The sequence below is a fragment of the Carcharodon carcharias genome, chromosome 20 (assembly GCF_017639515.1).
Source record: "Carcharodon carcharias isolate sCarCar2 chromosome 20, sCarCar2.pri, whole genome shotgun sequence".
In the NCBI taxonomy this organism is placed as follows: Eukaryota; Metazoa; Chordata; class Chondrichthyes; order Lamniformes; family Lamnidae; genus Carcharodon; species Carcharodon carcharias.
Window position 1 is genome coordinate 96,538,509 of NC_054486.1, and position 18,019 is coordinate 96,556,527.

Below are 18,019 nucleotides of genomic sequence, written 5' to 3' on the forward strand. Positions count from 1 at the left end.
TTGGATTATAAATTAGTCAGTGAAGTTCTCAAGATCAGGAGAGTGACGGTTCAGTATGCTTTTTATGTGGAATTTGAGATTAAAAGTTAGGTATAAAATTGTTTCCTGTCTAATGCCTGGTAATGTTTACAGGTTATTTCAGAGGATATGTTCTCTGTTAACAATGTTTCGTTTATGTCTTGTTGAGAGTGATCTTTGCCTCCATAGTGCAAAGAAAGAGAAGTACAATTTGAAATGTTTTTGATGTGCTGGGATACATTCTATCAGATGGCGATGGTAACAATACAAATTATAGAATGGCTACAGCACAGAAAGAGACCATATGGCCTGTTATTGACAAAAGGATGTAAAGATAAGCCGTGAAGCTATGGGCCAGTCAGTTTAACCTCCGTGTTGAGGAAGCTTCTGGAAATGATCATTTGGGACAAACTAATAGTCACCTGGGCAAATGTGGGTTAATTGAGGAAAGCCAGCACAGATTTGTTAAGGACAAACCATGTTTAACTTACTTGCTGGAGAATTTGTGATGAGCTAACAGGGTTAATGAGGGTAATGCTGTTGATGTGTTGTGCTTGGACTTTTGATCCAGTGTCGCATAACAGACTCATGAGCAAAGTTAGAGGCATGGAATAAAAGAGACAGTAGTACATTGGCTGAGTGACAGTAAATGGGGAATCTTAGTTAATGGATGTTTTTTGGACTGGATAAACAGTTGCAGAAGAGTTCCCCAGGTGTCAGTGTTAGGAGTCCTGCTCCTCCTGATGTGTAATAATGACCTAGACCTTGATGTACAGGATACAATTTCAAAATTTGCAGATGATGCAAAACTTGGAAATATTGTGGACTGTGAAAAGGATAGTGTAGAACTTCAAAAGGAAGTAGACAATGTGCGGACAAGTAGCAGATGAAATTTAATGCAGAGAAATGTGAAGTGTTTCATTTTGATAGGAAGAACACGGAGAAACAATATAAAATAGAGTACAATTCTAAAGTGGGTGCAGGACAGATGGACCGGGATGTATATGTGCATAAATCATTGAAAGTGGCAGGACAGGTTGAGAGAGCAGTTAATAAAGCATACAACATTCTAGGCTTTATCATTGGGGAGTACAAGAGCAAAGAAATTATGTTAACCTTATATAGAACACTGGTTTGGTCTCAACTGGTTATAAAGTGTGCAGAAGGTTTTAAGATCTTGACTTAGTTTGACGCTGCCCTGGAGTGTTTACTACATGCTTGAGACTCCCTTTTTCAGGAGTCATCTCTCACTAATGCTCTTGTGGTTTAGGGTGGTTTTAAACTAGAAACTTATACTACAGTGAAATGTTGCTACAAAGTGGAAACTGCTTTGCAGCGGTTGCAGAATAAACATGTTTTAGAGGGAAATATTAAGGACAGAGTGATTTTAAAAAATAAATAGCAAAGGAGCCCTGAGCATTGAGGGAATTTTGGCAGAACCAGAGGATGGGATAATAAGAGACAATCACAAACCAATAAATAATCGGTTCTCCACAATCATCGACGTAACTGATGCAATAAAAGGCTGACAGTGAGCGTTCTTGAAATTAAAGGGATAATTTGCTAATTCAGGGAAAGACCAGGGAGATTGAGTTTTGTGTAAAGGCAGAAGTAGGATGAAAACGGTCTGGCCACATATTAACCGGAGACCTACAAGACAGAGGAAGTTAGCCAGAGTGATGGACTCTTCCAGGTACCTACTTTTTCTGGCTGTTTATGCAATATCCAAAGATCTGATGTGAAATGTGATTTTGTTTTTATCTCTAAGCTGTTATTGGGGTTATACTATGTTTCACTGTGCCCTTGATGTTGTACAACTCACTTCTTGTCTGGTATCTTAATTCATCCTCCAGATTGTTCACATCGCCACTCCTGAAATAGATATCTAACCACCCCCGTGTTGCTCCAGTCTAATGGTTTACCTATAGGGGACTCCCTGCAAATGTTAACAAACTCCTGAAGATCTTCTGGAAATATTGTCACATCCAGTCATCATTACATAGAATTACATAGGATATGCAGCACAAAAACTGGCCATTCGATCCAACCATTCCATACTAGCATTTATGCTCCACTCAAACCTTCTCCCATCCTTTCTTGTCTAATTCTTATCAATAGAACCCTCTATTCCCTTCTTCCTCATATTATCTAGCTTCCCCTAAATGTATCTGGATTATTCACTTCAGCCACTCCCTGCGGTGGAGAATTCCATACTCTTACCACGCTTTAGGTGAAGAAGTTTATTCCGAATTCCATATTTGATTTCTTGGTGACTATCTTATATTGATGGCCTCTAGTTTTTCCTCTTCCTCTCTGTGTCTGCTCTATCAAAGCCTTTCATGATTTTAAAGACTTCTATTAGGTTATTCCTCAGCCTTCTCCTTTCAAGAGAAAAGAGAGCCAAACTGTTAAATGATTTTTTTTTTATCCAAAAATCTGCCTGTGTTTTAACTTGCAGCAAATCCTGTCCTCCATCACCCCTGTTCCTGCTGACCTACATTGTCTCTCGGTAAAGCAGCTTCTGGAGTTTAAAATTCTATCCTTGTTTTCAATCCCTCCGTGGCCTCACCCCTCCCTTTCTCTGTAATCTCTTCTAAATCTCTGAGATATCTGCTCCCTTCTAGTTTCTTGAGCATCCCAGTTGTAATCACTCCACCATTGTTGGTTGTGCTTTTAGTTGCCTAGGCCCCAAGCTCTAGAATTCCCCCCCTACACCTCTCTACCTCACTTTCATCCTTTAAGATGCTCCTTAAAACCTACCTTTTTGACCAAGTTTAATCCAATCCAAACTTTTGGTCATCTGACCTAATATTTCATTATATGACCTGGTGTCATATTTTGCTTTATAATGCTCCTGTGAAGCATGTTGGGATATTTCATTATGTTAAAGATGCTGTATAAATGTAAATCATTGCTTGGATATGTGTCAGTTGATTATCTTTTGTTGGGTTCCACCCGTATATTCTATTCTAACCTTACTAGCAGGGAGTTCTTAAGAAGCCCGGTGTTTATTTCAAAAGTTATAGCCAAAATGGAAATTTAATGATAAAATCAAAATTTGAAACCAAGCAGCGTGAGGAGATTAGGTGATCAAAAACTTCGTCATAGAGATGCGCTTTAAGGAACGCCTTGAAGGATGAGGCGGGGCGGGGTGGGGGGGTGGGTGCGCAGAGAGAAACAGAGGTGAAGAGACGTAAGAAGGAAATTCTCTGGAATTCGAGCCCAGGCAGCTGAAGGTCACTAATGGAATCACAAATACGGAAAGTGCAAGAGGCCAGAATTGGAGCAGCTCTGAGACCTTGGTAGGTTGTAGGACTTGAGGAAGTTATAGAGATGGGAAGGGGCAAGGCCACAGAAGGATTGGCAAACAAGGATGAGAGCTAAAAGATTGATGCATTATCAGTCCCTGAGCCAATGTTGGGCAGCAAGTACAGGGCTAATGGGTGACCGAAACTTGGTGTGAGTTAGGATACAGCAGAAAAGTTTTAAATCGGTTCAAGTTTATGGAGGATGCAAGATGGGTGGCTGGCCAGGAGAGTGTTGGAATAGTTAAGTCTAGAGGTAATGAAGGCATGGAAAATGGTCGCAGCAGCAGATGAGCTGAGACAGGCGCAGAGATGTTATGGGGGAAGTAAACAAATATTGGTGATGGAGCCGATTTGTGTTCAGAAGCGCATCTTGGGACCATATAGGACGCCAAAGTTGTCAGTGGTCTGGCTGAACAGCCTGACAGCAGTTTGTGGGAATAGGGCTGAGAGTGCAGGAGGTGTGTCTTACGGACAAAATGAGTTTGCAGAGGGCATGAGAGGAGATTGGAGATACAGATGCGTGTTCAGGGCTGGGCCAATATAGTAAAACAATCAAGCAAAGTCAACACAGTTTTATGAAAAGGACATCATGTTTGACAAATTTACTAAAGTTCTTTGTGGATGTAACAAGCAAGATGGATGTCATGTGTTTGAATTTCCAAAAGGCATTAGATAAGGTGCCACATAAAAGGTTACTGCACAAGATAAGAGCTGTTGTGTTGGGTAGATATAACAGCATGGATAAAGGATTGGCCAACAGAAAACGAAGTCAGGGTAAATTGGTCATTTTCAGGTTAGCAAACTGTGACTAGTGGAGTGCCACAGGGGTTAGTGCTGGGGCCTCAACTATTTACGATCTATATTAATGTCTTGGATGAAGGGACAGGCTGTGTTGTAGCTAAAGTTACAGATGATACAAGGATAGATAGCAAATCCAGTTGTGAAAAAGGCATAATGAATCTGAAAAGTGATATATATGGATTAAATAAGTGGGCATAAACTTGGCAGATGGGGTATAATGTGGGAAAATGTGAGTTTGTCCGCTTTGGTAGGAAGAATAAAAAAGCAGAATATTATTTAAATGGAACGATGTTGCAGAATGCTGTAGTACAGAGGGACCTTGCTGTCCTCATGCTGTACCTGCATGCAGTTTATGTGAGTAATTAGGAAGGCAAATGGAATGTTGGCCTTTATTGCAAAGGGGATGGAGTATAAAATAGGGAAGTCTTGCTACAGCTGTACAGGGCATTGGTGAGACTGTTGCTGGAATTCTTTGTACAGTTTTGGTCTCCTTATTTGAGGAGGAAGTTTAGAGAAGTTTTATTAAGTTTATACAAAAACAAAAATACCTGGAAAAACTCAGCAGGTCTGACAGCATCTGCGGAGAGGAACACAGTTAACGTTTCGACTCCATATGACTCTTCAACAGAACTAAGGAAAAATAGAAAAGAGGTGAAATATAAGCTGGTTTAAGGGGTGTGGGGGGGGGGGACAGGTAGAGCTGGATAGAGGGCCAGTGATAGGTGGAGATTGCCAAAAGATGTCATAGATCAAAGGACAAAGAGCATTTAGAAATGCGTAATATAATCAAGCAGAGTCAGCATGGCTTCATGAATGGGAAATCATGCCTGACAAATTTATTAGACTTCTGAGGTAGTAACAAGCAGGATAGATAAAGGGGAACCAGTAGATATATTTGGATTTCCAAAAGGTGTTTGATAAGGTACCACACAGAAGGCTACCGAAGGAGGGAACGATCCCTTTACTTCCCCTCTCCTCACCATCCAAGGGCCCAAACACTCCTTTCAAGTGAAGCAGCATTTCACTTGCACTTCCCTCAGTCTACTGCATTTGTTGCTCCCAATGCGATTTCCTCTACAGTGGAGAGACCAAACGCAGACTGGATGATCGCTGTGCGGAACACCTTTGGTCTTTTCGCAAGCAATCCCTGGTTGGATCCACAACATATTGTTCTAGGAAACTGTCCCGAATACACTATGAATTCTTGCTCGTGGCTATCTCTGCTAATTTGATTTTCCTAATGTACATAAAGATTAAAGTCACTGCCTTTTTTTTTTACATACTCTTATTATCTCCTGATTTATTCTCTGTCCTATAGTATAGCTACTGTTAGGGGGCCTATGGACTACTCCCACCAGTGCTGTCTTCCCCTTGTTATTTCTTACCTCCACCCATATGGATTCTACATCTTCCGATCCAAGATTATTTCTTGCTATTGTACTTATTCTATCTCGTACTAACAAAGCTACCCAACCACCCTTTCCTTCCTGCCTGTCCTTTCAAAAAGTCACATACCCCTGAATATTTAGTTCCCAGCTTTGATCTCCTTGTAAACACATCTCTGTAATGACTGTAAGTTCATACCGATTAACCTCTATTTGTGCCATTAATTCATTTATTTTGTTCCGAATACTATGTGCATTTCAGTAAAAGGGCATTAATTTTGCCTTTTTACCATATTTTCCCCCTTTGACCCTATTTTCTGCTGTTTTTTTGTTTGTACACTTTGTCCCTTCCTGACACTGCAATGCTGCCATATCCTTTTCCTTTGTTACATATCCCTTCTCCAGAACCTACCCCTCTCCTCCTCCACCCACCCACCCCCACCATTTAGTTAAAAGCCCTCTCTACAGCCCTTGTTATTCAATTTGCCAGGACACTGGTCCCAGCACGGTTCAAGAGAAGCCTGTCCCACCTAAACAGCTCCCTTCTACCCCAGTACTGGTGCCAGTGCCCCATGAACTGAAACCCATTCCTCCCACAGTGATGTATGTGTTGTGTGGATTTGTGGTTTTCTGCTTATTAAGTAGTTTACGCAGCTCAAAGCTCTTGTGTCTCCATATTTCTCGTTTGTTCATGTTAATCTCGGAGGAAATGTGCTGCATTTAAATCCCCGAGCAGGAATGTTGCACTGGTATTATGCAAGTTCCTGGTGCTGTTCCTTGACTGACATTTACTACAGTGACTGTTGGCTGCATTGTGATTCTGCCATACAGTGTGATTAATTTTGTGATGCTTGATTTACCTAATGAGCATAAACACATCAGTCAACAGATGATCACTACCGAAATCGTTAACTGTAAACTGACAGTTTGCTTTTCAGTCCCGGTGTTTAATATCCCTCTGTTTGAAAGGATTATTTTTAAAAGCACATCATTAGCATTCAGAAAGAAATCTATAATAAGTCAAAACAAAGGAAGCTTGTCATTCGCAGCACAGGGAAAAGTGGGAGGGGAAACACTGATATCTAAATGAAAGAACTCGTGTTCCTTTTTTCTCTGTCCAAATTGTTGATTTGTTTATTCTATTCGTGAGGTGTGATAGTCAGTGGCAAGGCTAGTATTTATTGCACACCCCCAATTTCCCTTGGGAAGGTGTTGGTGAACCACCAACCTGAACTGCAGTACATGTGGTGTGGTTGCGCCAACAGTGCTGTTGGGAAGGGAGGATTTTGACGCAGGCACATGGAAGGAATGCTGATATAGTTCCAAGTCACGATGGTGTGTGGCTTGGAGGGAACTTGCAGGTTGTGCTGTTCTGATGCACCTGCCCTTGTCCTTCAAGGTTGTAGAGGCCGCGGGTTTGGAAGATGCTGTTGAAGGGGCTTTGGTGAGTTGCCGTAGTACATACTGCTGCCACAGTGCGCCAGTGGTGGAGGGAGTGAATGTGGAAGGTAGTGGCTGGGGTGCCGATTTTGCTTTGTCTTGGATGTGTTGAGTTTCTTGAATGTTGTTGGAGCTGCACTCGTCCAGGCAAGTGGAGAGTATTCCATCACACTCCTGATTTGCCCTGTCGATGGCGGGCAAGCTTTGGGGAGTCAGGAGTTACGCTCCTTGACACATAATTCCTACAGAATGACATTCTGTTGCAGCCACAGTATCTATATGGCTGGTCCAGTTAAGTTTCTCCTTAAGGTAAGGTAACCCCTAAGATTTTGATGCTGGGGTTTCAGTATAAGATTGTTGAATGTCAAGGGCTGATGGTTAGATTCTCTCTTATTGTAGATGGTCATTACCTGGCATTTGTGTGGTCTCAATGTTACTTGTCACTTATCAGCCCAAGCTTGCATGTTGTCCAGGTATTTCTCGATGCAGGATGGACTGCTTCAGTATCTGAGGGATCTCGTATGGTACTGAAACTGTAATCAACAGAGAACATCCCCACTCCTGACCTTATGATGAAAGGAAGGTCACTGATGAAGCAGCTGAAGTTTTTTTTAGGGTATCTAACATTTTTTTGCAACAAATGAAAAAAATTATACAATACTGTTCTTAAACAATAAGATCCCTCGTATCTATTGTAACAGACAGCTCATTCAACTACAGAATATTAAAGATTTTTATGGGGTTAAAATCTCTCACCTGTGGAATAAGATATCTTTTGTTGCAATAGAATTTGTTCTTGTACAATGAGTTGTACAGATATTAGAATTCGCAAGTTCCCCTCTGGTTGGATTTCTTGCCAAAACTATGTGTTGTACTTCGCAGCTTAGACACCACCCCCCAACCAACCACCACCACCCTCGCCCTGGAGTCTCAGCAGAGTCTGTCACCTTGGGTGTGCCAGTTGCATTTGGGAATCTCCTCATTTTTGCAAAGCCAAACACTTCCCTGCAGGGTGAACTGAGCTCTTAATCTTTCTCACCATCTGTCTCTTTGGAATTATGGAATGACAGCATCTCACTTCTTTCTGAGCCCTTCCGTATTGATATTTTAGAAAAATCCCAGGACAGCTGTTTTAGAAATTTCTAGTTTTCCTACCTGTGGACAACCTGCATGTGGGTCAGATCTCCAACCGAGGAGCACTGTGCTAGTGGATTTGAGCCCTGCCAATCTTGGCATCTCACAAGGATTTCTCAACAGGGTCAAGTGTGCCTCGGAAGAGGTCATCATCGAGCTCTTCAAATCGTACTGTTGTGATCGGGATGAAGAAATCAACACCCTCATACAGAGTCAATTTCAGTGCTAGCTTGCGAATTGGATGACAGGGGACACTTGGCACGTTCTATTCAGCTGTTCTATTTCAAAGGCTTTGTACATGTTCCTTACAGGAGTATGGAAAATGCAGCTTTCAATGAAGTGTGAATGATGGGAAGTATAGGAGGTTTGAATCGCAACATATTCACCTGCTTGATATGTTGACTGAAGTGAAGATTTTTGGTTCAACAATTGTGGTGAAACTCGACCAAATTAAATGGGATGTGCCCCTGGCCTTGAATATTTTGACATATAGCTTTGTTGTAAAAGACGGGTTATTTTACTTATTTCACTTTGAGCACAACATTTAGAAGATTTAAAATTACCAGCTTTCAATTAAGACAAGGCAACAGTCATTCTTCCAAAAGCTAAATACTCCGGATGCTGGAAATCAAATCTGAAATAAAAACAGAAAATGCTGGAACTATTCAGCAGATCTGGCAGCATCTGGGAAGAGGGAAACAGTTAACATTTCAGGTCTTGACCTTTCATCAGCACCTTTGCAAGAGATTAGAAGGGATGGGGTTGGAGGGAAGTGAAGGGGAAGATTGATCTGGAGGTACATTGGTACCCATGAGCTGTTGAAGCTTTGATCCTTAACACCTGAAAGGAAGAGGAAAAGTTTTTTATTTCTTGAAACTTCTGATGAGATGAAGGGTGAGATGAAACTGCAAAGCAAGAGTGAATTGGCGCTGCTGAAGAGAGAGGTTGAGAATATTCATACGGCAGTGCCTGGCACTGAGTGTGGATCTCAGGATAGAGCGAGAGTGTTGAATGTCTAGGAAATATCTGTAATTGTGGGTGGATCTGAAACATGAAGGGTGGAATTTTAGTTGGAAGCCACGTGCAATAACTGCTGAGGACGGAAGTGTGGCTGTGAAAGTGGGATTTGGGAGATACCTGATCAAACGTGAGAAGGGAAATAGAAAGCAATGAAGGTGAGCAAGATAAAAGAGACAAATGAGAATCCCATTGAAGAGAAGAGCAGAACTTCTTCAAAGTAGGAATCCCTGGAAGAGAAGTGGCAGTGAATTAAACACTAATCTGAATATGAAATACTGTGGCTGTTGAAAATCCGAAATAAAAGCAGAAAATTCTGGAAATACTCAGCAGGTTTGGCAGCACCTATGAAGAGAGAAACTGAGTTTATGGGGTTCGGGTCATGACCTTTCACCAGAACCAATTCTTCTGTGGGCATTCTTCCGTTGTCCTCCCCAAATGGGTAGTAAGTATGTGGAACTGAACTCCCAGCAAAAGCATTTGAATTGAAGAGGAAAGGGAGGCTGAATAAAAAGCTAGGAATGAAATTAGTGGTTATGGGGATAAACCGAGATGGTCACATACTTCCTTGGAGGTGTTTCCTGTGCATGTGGAGGGTTGTTTGGATAGTAGAAGACTAGGATTGACTTCTGGGAATACGAAGATGGGAGAATATTTTGGAGTTTTGTGTGATGATCCTTTGGGGAGTTGAGTATTTATGTAAAACTTTCTCTCTCTCGAGATTGTTTGTGTACTCCATAGTAAGGTTTGTGAAAGGAGCAGGCTTGATATGACAGTGTAACTATTCTTGTGCCTTGCTGTTTTCCATTTTTAAAATGAATTCAAATAATTCTGGCTGAGCTGTGTTACTAGTTTAAAACAAGAATAAGTTGCTGCCAAATGGTAAGATTTTTTTTTAAAGCAAATCATTAATGTTTAGAAATGAAACTGCTTTAGCTAATGTAACTGAGGATGACTGAAATGCAAATGGCCAATTTACAGTTACTGATTTCAACAGTGATCTCAGTTGATTGCAGTCATAAAATTTAAGGATAAAAACAAAAAAAACTGCGGATGCTGGAAATCCAAAACAAAAACAGAATTACCTGGAAAAACTCAGCAGGTCTGGCAGCATCGGCGGAGAAGAGTCGAAGGGTCATGAGGACTCGAAACGTCAACTCTTTTCTTCTCCGCCGATGCTGCCAGACCTGCTGAGTTTTTCCAGGTAATTCTGTTTTTGTTTTTATAAAATTTAAGGAATTGTGTTAGCTCTGAAAGTGTGCACAGGTGAATGAAACCAGATAAGTCCTAGTTTTGTGATTTTACAGTATGATTCCTCTTACTCCACTTGGTGCTAATTTTGAGTTGTTAGATGATTTCTTGTTTTTCTCTATTATAATATGGAGAGTACCTTTGCAGCCCACTATCTGGATATAGGATAGCGTCATTCGGAGCTGTAAATATAAGGCCTTTTGTTGTGTATACTGAGTTCTCTGATCTTTCGTGTACAGTTTTCCCATCTTCTGGAAAGCAAACCTGATGAGCAATCTAGTGGGACAGGGCTACTTGCTAACCAGTGAGCTGATTCATTTCACATGAAATGTATAATTGAGCAGAATACAGGTTTTGGTGATATTCCAAATTGCCTCCTGTGACGCCAAAAATGACAAATCTGCACACCTTTCCCCTGACGCAGTCCAATCTTTACGTTACAAGTCGGTATCATTGAACTGACTGGTTCTCACTTAGGAAGAGAGCACTGCCCCAAACCCATACATTCTGTGTTTTAAACTCAAACCTGTCACAAAGTAATGATTTTCAGCTTGAGATGAAACCAAAGAGCCAGCTTGTGTGTGTACCCACTCCCCGCCCCTCCCCCCGATCTCCCCAAACCTGCTCTCCTTGTAAATTGGCTCACTGAGTTACTAAGTCAGTTACAGCTTTGGATCAGAAACCCCCTCTGGTTTGGCTTGGCCTCCTGCTGTGCTCAGTGGGTGACAGCCATCGGACATTTTATGCAAATCTCTCTGCAATTTGCTAATAACCTCTATTGTCTCAAACTGATATGTGAGAAACACATTTTTGTTCATGACTTCCATTACTCCTGTATCTGATGGATCTAATCTATATCCTGAATTGTCTTTGTTTTGGGGAGTTAATCCATTGTGTGCCCAAATTTAATTCAATAGCAGCATTATAATATGAATTTAAAGTCCCTTTTCAGACAAGATTCTTGAATTGAAACTGCCACTTGTACCAAATGTGTGTGATATGGGCAACTATTTAGGTGATAGCTTTTCTGATTTATAATAAGCGTAATTATGAATGGAAGTGTTTGTTTATAATTAGATTTGTCCACATCTTAGCCCTGAGTACACAGGGCAACAACTGTGATTGTGCAAGATGAGGCATGTATAGTCTAAGTGTAAAATCCAATTTTGAATTGTTGTAAATAGCTGTGTGACTAATACTGATACTGTGATAGCAAAGAATAACTAGTGTGTATTTGCAAACGTGGAGAATTCACAGGTGATGTAAACCCCTTGTGAATGGACTTTATGACTGACTTGAATAGTGAAACTCACCTTGAATGATATCTGAGAGTGATTCTTATAATTCTGACCAGATACAGTTTAACCTTTACGAGCAAATGAAATATTTTCCAGAAACATTTGGGTAAGTTGGCAGTGAAGAGTAAAACTTCTGGCTCAAATCCTGTATAATTTATCCTAATACCCAATATTAGATCAATCTTTAACCTAATAAATGGTTTTGCCTGCAATTTGAGGCATTTCTGAGAGGCATAATAAGGTGCTGCACAAATGCAAGTCTTTAATATGTTAAACAGTTAATGTGTTTGAAATAGCTATTGAAGTGTTCCGAGATTCAATTTTGGGACTGGATTTTAGTCTCCTTAGTGAAATGTGACTGAAATAATTTTTCAACCAGCTTCATGCAACTCCACAATACTAAATCCCTCAAAAGGATCTTTGAGAGCATTGACTCACCAAACAGTACTGGGAGGAGAGACAGAGTTGAAAAATAGCTGTAAAGCTTTGTCCTTTTTTTACCCCACATGCTTTATGCAGTCTTTTTATTAAGAAGGAAGGAACATGATTTATGTAACAGCTGAATGTTCTCGACATTCCAGATTAGATTACAGTTAGTGGAATACTTTTGAATTACAAGCACTGTCATGAAGCTATTAATGTATATAATATTTTGGAAAATATTTTCCTTTTTAAATAGAGGTTTAGTCTGCAGGAACAAAAACAAAAGTAGCTGGAAAAACTCAGCAGGTCTGACAGCATCTGCGGAGAGGAACACAGTTGACGTTTCGAGTCCGTATGACTCTTCATCGGAACTAAGGAAATAGAGAAATGAGGTGAAATATAAGCTAGGAGAGTTGGGGGGGGGGGGGGGGGGGGGGGGGGGGGGGGGGTGCAGGTAGAGCTGGATAGAAGGCCAGTGATAGGTGGAGGCAAAGAAGAGATTACCAAAGATGTCATAGACAAAAGGACAAAGGGGTGTTGTTGGTGAAATTATCTAAGGAATGTGCTAATGGGGGCATTAAGGGTAGCAAGCAGGACAAGCAAGTGGCAGATGGCCCTAGTGGGGGTGGGGTGAGGGGAAGGGATCGAAATAGGCTAAGAGGTGGAGATAAAACAATAGATCGAAATGAATTTAAAAGTAGGTGGGAAAAGAAAAATATATTTTTTTAAAATAAGTTATTGGAAAAAGGGGGATCGGAAAGGGGGTGGGGTTGGAGGAAAGAGTTCATGATCTGAATTTTTGAACTCAATATTAAGTCCGGAAGGCTGTAAAGTGCCTAGTCGGAAGATGAGGTGCTGTTCCTCCAGTTTGCATTGAGCTTCACTGGAACATTGCAGCAGGCCAAGGACGGACATGTGGGCATGAGAGCAGGGTGGTGTGTTAAAATGGCATGCGACAGGGAGTCTCGGTCATGCTTGTGGACAGACCGAAGGTGTTCCGCAAAGCGGTCACCCAGTCTGCGTTTGGTCTCTCCAATGTAGAGGAAACCGCACTGGGAGCAGCGAATGCAGTAGACTAAATTGAGGGAAGTGCAAGTGAAGTGCTGCTTTACTTGAAAGGAGTGTTTGGGCCTTTGGATGGTGAGGAGGGGGGAAGTAAAGGTGCAGGTGTTGCACCTTCTGTGGTTGCATGGGAAGGTGCCATGGGAGGGGGTTGAGATGCAGAGGGTGATGGAGGAGTGGACCAGGGTGTCCCGGAGGGAATGATCCCTGTGGAAAGCCTCCGGGGGGGGGGTGAAGGGAGGATGTGTTTGGTGGTGGCATCATGCTGGAGTTGGCGGAAATGGCGGAGGATGATCCTTTGAACACGGAGGCTGGTGGGGTGATAAATGAGGACATGGGGGATCCTATTGTGGTTCTGGGAGGGAGAGGAAGGCATGAGGGCGGATGTGCAGGAGATGGGCTGAACATGGTTGAGGGCTCTGTCAACCACTGTGGGTGGAAAACCTCGGTGAAGGAAGACATGTCAGAGCAACTGTTTTGGAAAGTGGCATCATCAGAACAGATGCAACGGAGGCGAAGGAACTGAGAGAATGGGATGGAGTCCTTACAGGAAACGGGGTGTGAGGAGCTGTACTCGAGGTAGCTGTGGGAGTCAGTAGGCTTGTAATGAATATTGGTGGACGGACTTTCACCGGAAATTGAGACAGAGAGGTCAAGGAAGGAAAGGGAAGTGTCAGTGATGGACCATGTAAAAATGATGGAGGGGTGGAAATTGGAAGCAAAATTAATACATTTTTCCAGATCCAGACGAGAGAATGAAGCGGCACCGAAGCAGTCATCGATGTACCGGAGAAAGAATTGTGGGAGGGGGCCTGAGTAGGACTGGAACAAGGAATGTTCCACATACCCCATAAAAAGACAGACATAACTGGGGCCCATGCGGGTACCCATAGCCGCATCTTTTATTTGGAGGAAGTGAGAGGATTTTAAGGAGAAATTGTTCAGTGAGAGAACAAGTTCAGCCAGACGGAGGAGAGTGGTGGTGAATGGGGATTGTTCGGGCCTCTGCTTGAGGAAGAAGCGGAGAGCCCTCAGTCCATCCCGGTGGGGGATGGAGGTGTAGAGGGATTGGACGTCCATGGTGAAGAGGAGGCGGTTGGGGCCAGGGAACTGGAAATTGTTGAAATGATGTAGGGTGTGAGAGGAATCGCTGATGTAGGTGGGAAGAGACTGGACAAGGGGAGAGAGAGAATGGAGTCAAGATAGCAAGAAATGAGTTCAGTGGGGCAGGAACAGGCTGGCACGATCGGTCTTCCGGACAGTCCTGTTTGTGGATTTTGGGTAGGAGGTAGAAGCGGGCCATCTGCGGTTGGGAGACTGAGGTTGGAATCTGTGGAGGGAAGATCTCCAAAGGAGATGAGGTCAGTTACAGTCCTGGAAACAATAGCTTGATGTTCAGTGGTGGGGTCATGGTCCAGGGGGAGGTAGGAGGAAGTGTCTGCGAGTTGACGCTCAGCCTCCGCGAGGTAGAGGTCAGTGTGCCAGACAGCAACAGCACCACCCTTGTCAGCAGGTCTGATAACAAAGTCAGGGTTGGACTGAGAGAACGGAGTGCGGCAAGTTCAGAAAGAGGTTAGAGTGGGTGAGAGGAGCAGAGAAATTGTGACAACTGATGTCATGCTGACATCATAGTCTGCGGGGCTTTCTTAATTGGATTAAAGTCTGGGTGCTTTGATGAGTACTAGTTTTGATATGGAAGGGAGATAGCATACATTTGCATTTTTTGAATAGAACACTCAAGAAGTGGGGTGAAAACTTGATGCCTTTCTAGCAGCTGCCAAGCAATATGTTTATATTACTAATAAAATTTGGTACAATGAATGGAGTTTCATTGTTAAAAGGTAAAGTTCAAAGAGACTGGTGGGACGTTGAGAATTTGAATTCAATCAGTGGTGGTAGCTATAACTTCAATAGTATTTGGGTGTGCAAAGCAGAGGCAATGTAAGATCAAAAGGCAGCTATAAGCCTCCATAATGAAAAGAACCTCATTTTGAATTTGTACGGTGAAAATGCTTTGCCTGGTGTTTGGTTAAGTCTGTGGGTTGCTGTTGCCTTAATGGAGATTAGTTTGGGAATTTAAAAGTTGTGATAGTAGCAATTTGTAGCCATGTGTACATATCTTTTAACCTGTGTAAATTAATAAAATGTTTCATTTAGTTTTACATTAAACCTCGAGAACCAGTAGTCTTATTCCTGAATTTAGAGTCGCACTTAACACTTAAAACATAACACTTAAAATTATTGGTTTTGACAGTTGTTTAAAGATTCCCTTTAGGATTTTTAAAATATCTCTGCTTTACCAACTGCGCCATTCATAACAAGCATTGTTGTCATCTATAAAAATGCAGCATCCAATTTGTGTTCGGCAGAAGTTCCACAAAGAACAATTGAGACAAATGGTTAGATTTGTGGTGGTGCTAGTTGAGGGAGAAGTGTTGACTGGACATCAGGAAAACTCCCTGCTTTTCTCAGATTTTCCTTTATGACCACCTGGGAAGAATGGATGGGTATGTCTCACCTGAAAGATGGCACCTCTGACATTGAAGCACTTCCTCAATACTGCACTGACATTTCGGCATAGATTGCATGCTCATTCCATACAGCGCCATGAACACACAACTTTCACACTCAGCCAGGGCTACAGTCACTTCGTAGATTTGAGGCATTGTAATTTAGCAGCTTCTCTGTATTTGTAATATTTGCATTCCCAGTTTGAAAATGGATTTCCCTGCATAATTAATGTGTGATTCCCTTATTAGTGCAGTTATAATATAGACACTGATTTGAGACCAATACCTTCTGAGAGTAATGTGTGGCAGGCAGACTCCAGTTGTATCCACATGTTTCCCTGCTCTCCCTGGCTTGGTAGCAAATCTGTAAGAATATGAAGTTTAAATAGTGTTACGTATCCACACACCATGGGATGCCCCGCTCAATATTTCCCCAATCTATACTTCTGTGCTGAGCTAATCATAGAATATAATAATGGCCTAGATAATTGCATCATGACCAAATTCTTATGGGCTAACTTTAGAAGCAGGAAAGGAAATAGAACAAATCTTAACCAGTATTATAGACTACCATGCAGTGGAGATAGTATAGAAGGGGAGGTCTGCAGACAATTCAGCAGGACATACAAGAACAACAGTACAATAATATCAGGTGATTTTAACTATTCCAAGATGGAGTGCTATGCTTGTTGTCAAAGTGGGACACATTTTTAGAATATGTATTCAGGACTGCTTCAAGGAGTCAAAGTGTTTCAAGCGCAAGAAAGGAAGAAACATTGTGTTAGTTCTGGGAAATGAAGTGAAGTGGGAATAGGAGACGGATTGAGAAATAATGGTCATAACGTTATTTGGTTCAATATAAGAACAGAGGTGGATACTGAAGGGTCAAATATTAGGATGGTAAAAGAGAAAGTGCAGTAAGATGATAAAGGATCCGGCCTGAATTAGCTAAGCAAGCAAATTAACAAATAGGTCAACAGATCAGCTGTGGAAAATCTTCAAATTTGAGATAAATAATATGCAACATAACAATATATTCCAGAAGATGAAAAATAGTGCATCAAAGAGTTCTGAGGAGAAATAAAAACCAAGCTGTTCTATTTACCTTTGTTCTAGAGATATATAGATGATTTGGATTTGGACAGAGGGGTCATGATCTCAAAATTTGCTGATGGGATGGAGGAGGTGTAGCAAATAATTCGTGCACCGTAAAGAGCTCAGGAAGATATAATTTTTGGGATGGACAAAGGTGGCAATTTCAATTTTATGTGGACAAGTTTGAGGTAATATATTTTAGGAGCAGAAACGAGGAATGAGAACATACTCTGTAGAATGATATGGAGGAAGTTAGATAAGAGGAGGGGTTATACAAGCACAATTGTGCAATAATATTTAGTGATTTTAGCTATCCCAAGGTAGAACAAAGTAAAGATAATGCATATTGTCAATGTGAGGGCATTTATAATAGAATGCATGCTTCATGGATCAAAATGAACCCATGGGCTCATGTCCATTATTCTCTGAAAGTGCACAAAGCCATGGAGTGCCAGTAGTATTTTGGGGTTTATTCATAAGGGCACTGAACACAAGAGTGAAGAAAAAAATAATTTGTACAAAAAATTGCTTAGTCCATAGTTACAATGCTGTGTATAATTTTGTGAGATCACAGAAGGAACATCAAAGAGATTGAGAAACTAAAGTATACTCATCAGCAAAATACGAGGGATGGGAGCCTATAGTTATGAGTCGAGACTTGCAACACTTGGATTATTTCAACTTGAACAGAGAAGGCAAAAGGAAATTTAATAAAGGTTATTAAAATTTATAAAGATTTTGAGAGAGCAAATAAGGGAAGAACATTTGCTGTGGTGGGGTGGGGTCACAGATTTAAAATTGTTACTGGGAGTTAGAATTTTTTTAATAAAGATGGTTTGTTCACCAAGGAATGCTTTGCTCCAGTGAATGTTTGCAACAGACATCACTGTACCTTTTAATGAAGGTATAGATAAATGTTTGAAGCAGGGGAACATATTTGAATGTGGTGAGAGTAGGGCAGTGGGATCAGTCTTGCATTACTATAGAAAAGAGCCAGCACAAAGTGCTGACTGATGTTCTGTGCTGAAAGTGGTACTATGGCCTTCAGTGTGGAATTTAAGCTTTTGTATTTGGAAAACTCCAGACATGTTTCTGTGATTCAAATGTACCCACTAATGGATCAATCGAAGAAGCTGTGGATTATTAGAAATCATCGAAGGCTGTATGGCAGTGTGATTATTAGGAAGGTTTCAGGTTGTATTGCTAGAACAAGGCATTTCAGATTGTATTGCTAGAACAATGCATATAAAAATAAGAACCTTTTAATTAAGCTGTAA

At 41.4% G+C, this 18,019-nt stretch overlaps 1 protein-coding gene across 4 annotated transcripts in view; it reads left to right on the forward strand.

The window, feature by feature from the left end:
- trip11 (thyroid hormone receptor interactor 11) overlaps window positions 1-18,019 on the forward strand; it is a 107,041-nt gene that overhangs the window by 692 nt on the left and 88,330 nt on the right. The window lies entirely within an intron of this gene.